The sequence below is a fragment of the Oxyura jamaicensis genome, chromosome 2, assembly GCF_011077185.1.
Source record: "Oxyura jamaicensis isolate SHBP4307 breed ruddy duck chromosome 2, BPBGC_Ojam_1.0, whole genome shotgun sequence".
In the NCBI taxonomy this organism is placed as follows: domain Eukaryota; kingdom Metazoa; phylum Chordata; class Aves; order Anseriformes; family Anatidae; genus Oxyura; species Oxyura jamaicensis.
Window position 1 is genome coordinate 56,355,308 of NC_048894.1, and position 12,690 is coordinate 56,367,997.

The 12,690-nt window shown below is 36.1% G+C and overlaps 1 protein-coding gene and 1 long non-coding RNA gene across 2 annotated transcripts in view; both read right to left on the reverse strand.

Annotated features, from left to right (window-relative positions):
• The window catches only part of LOC118163013, a 14,446-nt gene extending 14,135 nt beyond the window's left edge, over positions 1 to 311 (reverse strand). Inside the window, exon 1 of the long non-coding RNA XR_004748781.1 lies at positions 189 to 311. This is a non-coding gene — a long non-coding RNA (uncharacterized LOC118163013). The remainder of the gene's footprint in view (positions 1 to 188) is intronic.
• Positions 1 to 12,690, reverse strand: part of CNTNAP2 (contactin associated protein 2) — a 1,137,498-nt gene that overhangs the window by 933,630 nt on the left and 191,178 nt on the right. The gene's annotated exons all lie outside the window — the stretch shown is intronic.

Genomic DNA, 12,690 nt, shown 5'->3' on the forward strand with positions numbered 1-12,690 from the left:
AGAGAAGAGAAGAGAAGAGAAGAGAAGAGAAGAGAAGAGAAGAGAAGGCTCCAGGAGATCTCATTATGACCTTTCAATACTTAAAGGGGTCTTGTAAAAAAGATGGAGAAGGGGTCTCTACTCAGGATAATAATGATAGGACAAGGGGAAATGGTCTTAAACTAAAAGAGGATAGATTTAGGTTAGACATTAGGAGGAAATTCTTCACTGTAAGGGTAGTGAGGCACTGGAACAGCTTGCCCAGAGAGGTTGTGATTGCTCCATCTCTGGAGGTGTTCAAGGTCAGGATGGATGAGGCCCTGAGAGACCTGTTCTAGTGGGTAGCATCCTTGTCCATGGCAGGGGAGTTGGAACTAGATGATCTTTAAGGTCCCTTCCAACCCAAGCCATTCTATGATTCTATATCATGCTCAGCAAAGCTTAGAAAATCGTAGAATCACAGAATATCCAAGTTGGAAGGGACCCAGGATCAATTCCAACTTCTGTGTCCCCAAAGGAACACCCCCCAAAAAATAGTCAGATCATGTGTTGGTGAGCACTGTCCAAATGCTTCTTGAACTCCGGTAGTATCAGGTGACCACTTCCCTGGGGTGCCTCTTCCAGAGTCCAACCACCCTCTCAGTGGAAAACCTCTTTCTGATACTCTGCCAGAACCTCCCCTCAGCTTCAAGGGAGCTCAGCTTGAGAAGTCTCAACTTCAGGCCTTTTCCTTGGGTCCTATCACTTGTCACCAGAGAGAAGAGATCAGAGCTTGCCTCTCCAATCCCCCTTGTGAGGAAGTTGTAGACCACAATGAGTTTGCCCCTCAGTCTCCTCTTCTTCAGGCTGAACAATCCAAATGACTTCAGCTGCTCTTCATAAGTCTTTCCCTCTAGACCTTTTACAATCTTTGTTGCTCTCCTTTGGGCACTCTCTAACAGTTTTATATCCTTCTTATACTGTGGCATCCCAAAATACACGCAGTACTCAAGGTGAGGCCGCACCAGCACAGAGTAGAGTGGGAGAATCACTTCCCTTGACTTGCTAGCAATGCCGTGCTTGATGCACCACAGAATATAGTTGGCCTTCCTGGCCAAAGAGACAGAGAAGAGGGGGTTCCTTTTATGCACTTCTCTGAAACCACCACTATGTGTATTAAGGCCCTGCTTCCCAGGGCATGGCCAAACATGAAGGTAAGTAGATAATATATATTTTCCTCTCTCTTTGCTTCCATATAGCTTTTTCTTCATTTTTTTTTTTTTCTTTTTTCTTCCTTCTTTCTTTTCCTTTTAATTCAATTATCCTTATCTCAAGGATAAGCCTTGTTTTAAGGCTGTGAGCCTGTGAGCCTGTTTTTCTTTCCATCATACTTTCTTCCCTCCCTCTCCTTTTGAGGAGGGGGAGCGAAAGAACAGTTGATGAGGAATTTTGTTATACGTCAGTGTGAAACCACACAACACACAAAAAGCTAGCTCATGATAGTAGTAGAAGAGTAATCAACCAGTTGAACATAGAAATTGTGGGTTTGCATTAACCAGGAAAAAAAATGGTGCATAACCTCTAGACCATTATGGTCATTTTACCTCAGAAAACTCTAGTGTAATCTACCAAAACTATCAAATTTATAATCACTAGCTGCAAAATAGCTGATATAGTAAAATGTTATCCTGGCCACAAATTAATTGAGTGGTAATTTAAGCAGTTTGCTACAATGTGTGCTTTAGATGTATTCTCAATCCTCATTAATTCAAATTCAATGGATTGGTGGTAAAAGTGACATAAAAATAATAAAACACATAAAGCATAGAGTCAAACTGATTCTTAATGTGGCTAAATTGCAAAGCAATATCATGTCAACATATTAAAAATTTAATATTGAAATGCCTACGTTGTCTGACAGCTTTCTGAGAATCACCAGAACTTTACAGAGAGACTCACAAAACAAAAGCAAAAACCGTAAACTACATGGATACCACTAATAAGTAAGAATGAAAAATGTTGTGATATCGTTCTGTTACAGACGGTGTTACCATAATAGAAGCAAAGGCTGCAGATCCTTTTTCCAACTTGCAGAAGAGCAACACATAAACTGTTCTTTACCTTAGGAGAATTTACATAATCAGTAGTTTATGGCATGACATAAGAACAAGTGAAAATTGCTTACTAGCTGGCAGCTATTCTAAGCTGTCTTGGTGTTGAAGGATTTGTGGTAGGCAAGCTGGATCATGTAGAATAAACTGTGTCCCAGTCGTCTCTAAACAACATAACAAGGTCATATCATCAATATAGCTCCTGAAGTTGAGATACAGCATGGCATATTTCCTCATTTTAAAAAGAGAAAGTAAATCTTTCTCTTTTTCTCTAAACCCCACAATTTTTTGAGGGTTTATTCCTAATACATTTCCCTATTTAACACTGGCAGATGTAAAGTACTTTTCGGTCAGAGCTTGGTAAAACACTAGAGAAAATTTGCACAAATGATTAGATTCATTTTGTCCCTCCTGCAAACACTGCAATAAATTCACACTGAAAATCTTGCAGACAGAAAGTACAACCTTTCCACAGATTAAACTGGAGAATCAAATCAAGCAACAGAAGTGCACTAAGCTTCTGTCAGCTATTAGCAGCTTGTTAAAAACTGGATATATGAATGCAACTCAAACTGTTTCTCTAACTTTGACCTTCTGGAGTTAAATAGGAGAAACAGATAATGTATTAACATAATTTGTCTTTTGACCACGATTGTGCTGGTGCAGAAATTCTTATCTTCCTCCTTTCCCATGATGTAGCTTACACTGTGGAGCTTTTCAAGGAATATGTATGGGATCCTTTTTGAATGAGGCAGAACTTGGAGGTGTAGTCCACACCTAAAACATCCCATTCTGTAACTGAGACTGGTCCACAGGATTAGACCAGATCTAGCCCAAAGTACATCTCCCAGAATATATATAAATACTGTGTCTTGAGAGTCTACTGCTGTGTTATACAAGTCCACTCCCATTGGACAGTGCTACTTGCTAATGTAAACATAGCCAGAGAGTAAGAAGCTGAGTAAGACCAAGGAGAAGTAAGACTGTAGGTTATAAAACATCTTGCAATGAAGATAGCTCCACAGAACTGGACACGTGACAAGAACTTCTGAAGACTTCAGCAGATATGAGAGTTATTTGTAATAACTCTCATAAAAGAGAGAGAACACAGCTATAACACACAAAAAGACCTCAAAACTTTGCCACTCAAAGAATAACGTTTAGGTACAAATTCTGAAGGTGAAGGGGGTCCAAAACAGAATTCAGTTTACTTCACTGTAGAAGTCAAGATTACAACATGACAGAACAAAATTACATTCTTGATTTATGCTTTTGAAAATAAGTCTGAAAATACTAAAAAGCTATTTAGTTTGTATTTTTATTGTACAATTAAGTGTTGCAAAATCACTTTCATGACTAAGAAAAACTATGAAGAGTTTCTCTTGATCAATAAACAGAAATCTCCATTTTATAATTTGACAGCCCAGCTTTCATTTTAGAAAACAGTAGCTTAAATGCCTTTTGAGTATTTAATACCTTAGTATGAAGTAAGCAGAACTGAGTCTGAACCATACCTCTATTTGAGAAATGACATTGAACTGGGATATACAATCACTTTTCCTGAGGAAATAAAAGGATATAGCTTAGCTGTTTTATCATGGTTAGAATACATAAATAAAATTCTAAAATGTGAAATTAATTTAAAATCTGTATATATTTCTATAGATCAGGCAGAATCTTACAGACTTACCACATTTGAATTCTTCCATAGTTCATCACTGTATAAACAACTAACTCTCTAAATGAGTTTTAGACATAAGACTTTGTACTTAAAAGATGAATTTATTGTGCAGGACTACACTGTCAGCCATGAAGGTGCCTGCAGCTCAGAGGGGAAACAATGGCTTGCCAAAAAAGAGAAACTTGGGACAAATGATGACATGCATTTAAGAAAACCTGTCTGCTCCACGTTTATACTTGGAAAGCTCAAGTTTCTAAGCATTCCTTCAAAGTCATGCAATATTCAACTAGAAGTGATTCAGAGAGAATAAATGGCCAAAACTGATTTCTTTTTAACCTATATTTGTAGTACATTCTTCAGTCATCATAGCTTTCTGTAAGGGCAATTCAAATGCAGCAAAACTCTTCTTTTGAAGAAGCCATGAAAACTAGACTTCATTCTATATGCAACTTTAATAATCATTTGAGGTATGAAATAATTTTATAGGAATAAAAAGAGTCTGAAATTCATCAGGAAAAAATGCTTTCCTAGGTCAATAAGTCCTTCACGGATCTATTGTTCTAACTACAATGTAATCCTGAGTATCATGATGTAGACACAAAAAAAGATTTCTATAGTTAAAAACACATTTGTTTGAGTCTATTATACAAAGATAACTAATATGCAGCCTGTTTTTACAGTTCCTCTTTAGAGAACACTTGAAGTTTGCTTGTCTGTCACTAAAGCTGTAACTAATTTGTAGTCATTGTTGCAGAGTTGCGAAAGAGATCTTTAAGTTCCCTTCACATCATTTTCAGTTCACATTTTCTGAAAGTCATATTTGAGTTGCTTTGTCCCATAGTATGCAAAACTATATCTCAATGCAAAAATATGCTAAATTACTCAGTTAAGACTCTCCTTGCACTTTTTTGTTCTGCTAAAATTATGAAAATTGAGGGAAAACACAAACACTTAGGTCTATTCATCTACTCAAATCAAAGCCTTCAGTATGCAAACACATCCTTAGGCAAAAACAGTACAAACAATTCAAAGTCAGATATCCTCCAAAAAGGAAATAAAAAAGTAATATGGTGATTTTAAAAATCCAGACAGAGTTGTTTACTCTATTCAAAATAGTTCAGTCATTTTTCATTCTTCTCAGTGTTCTGAAGTTGATATTAAGCATGCATTGCAAATGGACTTGGAAGATATTTTTATGGTATCTTACTAAAGAAACAGATGTAAATGGGACAAAAATCAAGGGAGAGAAGAATGGGCCTAAAGCCTGCTATGGAAAGTTGCAGAAAACATTCAATCTATCAAACTATCAGACTTTAAACTAGCCTAAGAATATAAGTTTTACCAATTGTCTGGCTCAGAAACCATTTTCCTCTGGATTTCACACTCTGTGTAAATTGTATTGAACTGCACTTATCAACTTCTTGAGTTTTTAGCAGCGTTCAGTTAAGATTATTAAGTACTGTTTCAAAACTGCAGCAATGTTATCTACAGATTAGTTTATAATTTACTATTAAAAAAATAATTATTTTTGTCCTTTACATAAAATTAATAATACATTTGTTGGCAATCAGTATTGTTGAACTTTGAATGTTAGAACAAAATACAAGCTATTTTGCTACATGCCCAAAATAGAGGTATAGCAGGTAAACTAGGCTATCTCACTATCTCACATTAAGCAATCACATAAGAGGAAATACATTTTTATAACCTATTTACATTTTCTCAGTTAAAATTATTACCTTAGAAGCTCACTCTTCCACCAGCATTGATAATACAGCTTGCCTGGTACATAAAACTGAAGAGATGCCAGCTGGAAAATATTTTCTGCATGGGAATCTTTACAGGTAAAAACTAAATACTCTTCCACATGAGCAGACAATGTTTTCTTTCCATTTTAATTTGCTTTCATTATCAGTTCCTATAACCTATATAATATACATGCACGATCTTTTATTAAAAAATGTATAGCAGCATAACTCTTTCTTCTCCAATATAAGAAACAACACTATTAATATTAAAATGATTAAATAATCTGATTTGGAGATACTATAATTCTTCTTATAGGCTGGGTAAAAAGCAGACTTTTAAGACAGAAGGTAGAATATAGCAAAGAACTGTGCATTCTTGGCAGAGTTACAGAAAATGGCAAGGAAGGAAAACAAGAAGTTCTATTTGGCCAGAACTCAATTTAAGATGTCAGGCATCAGTGACCAAAGTGAGATGTAGAATTTGAAAGAAATTACTGGAGAGAGAGGAAAAAAAAAAAGGAAAACAAACAACAAAAAAAAGTAAATAAATATATCGTGTGTTTAGAAAAGTGAACTTGAGAAAATTCCCCTTAATGGAAGCCCATGCAAAAAGTGAATAGAACTTGAATTTATAAGATGAAACATATGCTAACTTTCAATGTTCGTTATTGAGAGCATTATTAGTCAGCTAGAGAGATGGTAGGCTTTGATTATATAATTGGTGTTACACTGTTTCATGATGCTTTGGATGCACTTCTAATGTAAACTTGCAATGTAGACAAGATGATCTGTGAGGCACACAAGAAGGACATTACACATCCCACGTAAATCACTTTCAAAAGAGCCACCATTTAATGCTTATTTCAGTAATTCAATTTCCTTCTGTTCTTCATTATATATAAAAAAAAGGGGGGGGGGGGGCAGGGAGCATGCTCTCTGAAAAAAAAATAAAAATAAAAATAACACTTTAAGAACATAAAAAGAACACGATCTTAAAGCTGGCTAATCAAACCTGTAAGAGAATATCATCATTAGTGTACTCTACTTAACCATGAATCACATCACTTGTATATACACCTCACTTGTATGTATAGTCTAAATGATTTCCACCCAAATGACAGTCTTGTCTCAAAATCAACTTTATAAGTACCCACCAAAACCAGGGGCTCTACTATAATGCAGATGTACTCAAGAAGCCATCAGAGATTGACTAGGTGGGAATATTCACATTATGAATATATCACAGTCATCTATTAGATGGCTTAACAAAGAAAAATCCATGGAAGCCAGAAAGAAAAAGTATAAACTGGGCATTCAAAATGTCACTGCAATGCACGTGATGACTGAATGTTTGTATTTTGGCAAGTAAAAAAAAAATAAAAAAATGGCAAAAAGCATCCATTGACTTCTACCACATAATTTTCCTTCCTCAAGCAGGTGTATCCACTGAAAATATAGCACAGGGATCATAAAATCTAAGACTGCCTGTGATGAAGGTTTCCTGACAGCAGAGAAACGGCAAGTCTCTGAAGTCTCATGTTCCATTTATAGATCAGAAAGCAAGTGAACTTTGGTGGACACAACTTTTCTGCACACTCACAATTATGACCTCCCCTTCCTATTCCTAATTCATTCGTTTTTGATTCTACCACCCAGGCATCCAATCAGGCAGTCTGCTCATCCTCAGCTGTCAGCTTTCCCAGCTGTCTATCCCATAGCTGCCCAATATCTTTAGTCCCAGATAGTTTATCACTACCTTTAGTCTAAGATAGCTTGCTCTTCTCCAACTATTCTTCACAAAACAGTCTATCTCACTTTTATTCTAGTCATTTTCTCTAGCCAGGCTCAGTTTCCTACTACATCTGTTCCAGACTCCAGACTCGTGGTACCAAACTACTCCTTTCTGCCTCTAAACTCAGCTTTCTGTCCCTTCTGTATTAAATCAACAAGCTTGTAGTTCTATGTACCCACCCAATCAGAGTCGTAGCAGTACTGAAAGCACTGAAAAGCTCAAGTTCACTCAAGTGGAATCAAATTTTCATAACAAAAGTTACTATTAACCACATTTATTAACCTGCTTTCTTTCTTTTCCATATAGTTATATAGATATTTTAGGTCCAAAATAAATATCTGATCTGATTATCCATGGGGACTGTTAACTACTGTACTTAGCTTCCTGTTATGTAAAAATCTAATTCATATGTTTGAGCTTGTGCACATTGACAAAAAAAAAAAAAAAAAAAAAAAAAAAAAAAAAAAACTTTATAAAAAATATCAACTAAGGGAGGTAAAATGAGTTGATCATGACTATATATTTGTGGTGAATGTTTTAGTACTGACTGTATTCAAACTAGTTACACAAACACAACTGACTATGCTTTCTCTAAATTCTGAAGGCTCCCTTTGAACAGCAGCTGCTAGCTAAGAGAGTTAGAGAAATTATTAAGATGAACAATAGACATTCAGAACATTGACTCCTTTTAAACCTGGAAAAAAAAATCTAAAAAACACCTGACATTTCTAATTTTAGTTATCTGTAATACAATTTTCAAGGAGTCTGCATTAAGGGATTACTGGAGCACAGAGCTAGAGAATGAGTTAATTAGGTTGTTTTGTTTTAATAGAATATGTTATTCAAATAATGTAGTATTTACCCACTTAAATACCACTAGATAAAAGGCTGTCAAAATCAAAACCAACAATAAATTTCAAAAGAGAAAGAGAGAGAGAGAAAGAGAAATAAAGACAACGTGTCCTGGAAGAAAACAATGGAAAATTACTGAAAACATAGGACACTTCCACCAAGAGAATTGTCTTTCTTTGATGTCAAGGCATGGGAACAACAGGACCCTAAAATTTCTGAGTGCACCCAAACCAAACCATCAAAAACACATACTTCTGGCAAAGCAACAACAAAGAGCTGAGCAAAAGTCTTTAACACAGCTAGAAGCTGCAACCCCTTGATCATAATTACACAAGTGAGTCTTTCTGAAAAGAAAATGAATGAATTCAGAGGGGTAAAAGAGTGAGTGAAATCTAAGTTGTCATACTAACCCGGATAAATCATGATACAGACTTCAGACACACTGTGTGGAAGATAAATTGTAAAATACTTATTCAAGACTACTTACAAGAAACTTACCTCCAGAAGCTAAAAGGTACATTAAGGATATTATAGGAATGCCATTAGCACTATGTAAGCAATGTACACATTAAACTTAGTGCGTGCCTGTCAATGAATTTTCTCTTAGGCTGAGAATTTTGCAATGTAATACTGTCTTCCCAACTCTCAATTCATCCCTGTCAGTATTACTTGGGCAGTCAGTAATGGCTATAACACGGCTATAACATTGCGCTCTGTGTTCTTTATCGGCACTTTAACCTTTAACCAAAGTAATAACACTGAAAAAAGCCAAGTGACCAACCACTTTTTAATTTTTTTTTTTTTTTTCCTCAAATCCATTTCATTAAAAAATCCACAATTTTGTTCATTTACTGTTATATCTTCCGTTCAGGGTAAAATTAGTGTGACAACTAAAGGATCTGAAGAATAACCCAAATACTGCAAGCTCTCACTTTGCAAAGTGTGTACATTTACAGAAAAGAAGGTATGCTTTACTTCAGCCTTGTGCTATGACATCAGTGGCCCCATCAACCTTCAGGTGCACTTCTCTCAATAAAATAAAGGCAAACATGAACAGAGACTGGCAGGGCACTGTATGGCCCTTCACACAGATTTACAATTTTCTATTCAGCACATTGATTTTACACTTTATTTTCCATAGAAACATGAAATAGGAAGAAATGTGCTAAGAAACAAAGGAGAGAGGAATGTCTGTAGTATAGATGTTTTTTCAGCAATCTCAGGAGAGAATGAAAAAACAAACAAACAAAAAATCACCATGCAGAAACAAAGAAAATATTCTGCAGCTAAACTGAGGGAATTCTTTAAATTATCCTAATGATTTCCACATACAATTTATTGAGCAGGCAGCTCAAGTAGATGGATGGATATTTAAAGAAAAGATGCATAGTGATCAATTGAAATGACAACCACATTTAACATTATCAAAAATTACCTGAAAAAACATTTACCACAGTCATCTTTTGCATCTGGCTGTCTAATGGTGCTTTTAATGAAAGAGACAAGCATAACTTAACTAATTACTTAGAGATATTGAAATCTATCATGTCTGTGACTTCTTAGCACACATTTTGCTGGACCTTCAGCTTTTTTTTTTTTCCTTTAAAGTGGCAAAAAAAATAGGATTAGGCAGCTTTCAAAGCTATGAAATATAAGGTAATATTATGACAAATTATACCACTCAAAATTGAAAGTAATTCTAATTTAAAAATCCATCTTATTCGGATCCAACTTTCTATCATGTTAAAATTAGAGATTCCAGTGAGCACTCTTTTGGTTAAATGAATTAGAAGATGTTAGTCAAAAGAGAATATTTTAAACTATAAAATGAATGCTCCTGGTTTTGTACAGGCATTGCTATCATTGGACCAAATAACCTTGGAATGGAGTTCATATTTTCATTTCTCCTCCCTAATACACTCTAGATGTAATTCTAAAAATCTTTTATAGTTAATTCCCTGCTTTTCAACAAAGGAAAAGGCAAGTACTCCATTTACTGATTCAATCAACCATTTGCTCAATTTTATCTGAACCTTGCTCTTAGATGCCAGTTCAAATATACTCATTGAACCAGAGAACCCCCACAATACCTTTGGCTGTCAGGGGCCTCTGGCAAAGCCCAATGTCCCCGCTCAAAGCAGCGTCATCTGGAGCAGTTTTGAAAATGTCCAAGGATGCAGACTCCACAACCTCCCTGAGCAACCTGTTCCAGTGTTTTATCACACAGACTGTAAAAAATGGGCACATTGCTATTCAGGTGCTTGTCCACCAGGACCCCCAGAGCCTCCTGCAAATCTGCTTTCCAGCTGGTCATCCACCAGCATGTACTGTGCATGGGTATATTTCTTCACAGGTGCAGGATGTGGCATTTCACCTACATGGAATTACAGAATTACATAATATCCTGAGTGTAAAGGGACCCACAAGGATCATTGAGTCCAACTCCTGGTTCCGCATGTGACCACCCAAAAGTCAGACTGTATGTCTGAGAACATTGTTCAAATGCTTCTAGATCTCTGGCAGGGTTGGTGCTGTGACCATTTCCCTGGGGAGCCAGTTCCAGTGACTGGACTACCCTCTTGGTGAAGAACCTTAATATCCAGCCTGAACCTCCTCTGTCGCAACTCCATGCCATTCTCTCAGATCCTATTGCTGGTCACCAGAGAGCAGAGCTCAGCACCTGCCCCTCCAATCCCCCTTTTGAGGAAGCCATCGGCTGCCATGAGGTTGCCCCTCAGCCTCCTCTGCTCTGGGCTGAACAAACCACTTGACTTCAGACACTCCTCAGACATTTTCCGCTCTAGACCTTGCCCCCCCCCCCCCCCCCCCATCTTTGGACACTCTCTAATACCTTTATGTCTTTATATTGTGTACACACTGTACACAGTACTCGAGGTGAGGCTGCACCAGCACAGAGTGGGACAATCTTTTCCCTTGAATGACTAGTAATGCCGAGCTTGATGCACCCCAGGATATTTTGTTGAATTTTATCAGGTTTCTGTGAGACAATTTCTCCAGCCTATCAAGCACAATTATCTGTGTCCCAATCACACCTCCGATTTTTGTATTTCTGAGGAGGCACTCTGTCCCATCATCCAAATTATTAATGATCCTGTTAAACCAAATCAGATACAGTATTAGCCCTTGGGGAATATCAAGTAATAATACAAAAGGAATGTCACATGCTTTTGAATGTACTCTTGATAATTTGTTCATAATTTTCAGATGCACAAAAATATCTGAGTCACCCAAAAAAAGATCTAGAAAATGTGCTGTGCAGAAGTAATATAGTAAGAATATTAGCAGAAAGAAGCAAGGAGATACAGATATCCACTGTTTCTTAAAAAATGCAAGATCCTAGTTTATAATCACTATTAATACAAAGTAATATGGAATAAAGGATTTTTTTTTATTATTTTATTTTTTTAATAACAATGATACATTATTTTGTATTTGTCATGTATGTTTTTCTAGACTGGATCTACAGACATTCCCAAAGACTTCTTTTTCTCATTTTTAAATAGCAATTGTTCAGAGTTAAGTTCACCAATGATAGGTAATTTATTTATGAATCACAAAGTCTGTTTTCAGGAAAGAGCTGTGCTAGCAGACACAAAACTTTGAATTTCCAGCTTCAACTACATGTAGCTACTTATGCATACTTTCAGATACTTTCCTATCTTATGAATCTACATCCCTCTTTAAATCAGACTTTAATCATTGCATGGTGTCATGCTCTGAAGACACTGCAGAGATGCCATATAGACCATTCAGATGACTTTGTGACACTAAATCTTTGACCTTAACCCACAAAATGGGCTTATATAAGTTCACAAATGTGTACTGCAGTTAGTTCGATTGAAATGATCCAAGTGCACTATATAAGTGCAATATATATAAATGTAAACACATAAGTATTCTCTCATAATGACTTAGTTTTACAAAAGTATTAAAAAAATAAATTAATCATGTTTTCAGATCATGTTACTGATCACTTATGTTAGGTACTGTTTAAGTAGTGCTATCAAAATAATAATAATAATAATAATAATAATAATAATAATAATAATAATAATAAAAACAATAATAAAACACCTTCCTAAAAAGAACAAGAAAGGAATCCATCCTTTGTTGGCATTTGCTATTTAAAGCAAGCACTGAAAAAGCAATAGACTAAAGTACATTAGCTAATGTATTGGGAAGGATATTTGCATCTCTACCTAATGCTATCAAAAACAGAGAAGATTTCCTTATAATCCTTTCCCTCTTGTTGTGGTTTCAGATGGGACAGAGTACATTTTCTTCCTAGTAGCTGGTATAGTGATGTGTTTTGTTTTTAGGACGGAAATAAGATTGGTAACACTGATGTTTTCATTTTTGCTGAGTAGTGCTTATACTAAGTCAAGGACTTTCCAGCTTCCCATAACTGCCACAGAGGAGGCTGGGAGCGCACAAGAAACTGGAAGGGGACACAACTAAGACAGCTGATCCAAACCGGCCAAATGGATATTCCATAATATATGACATTGTGCTGTACAGTAAAAACTG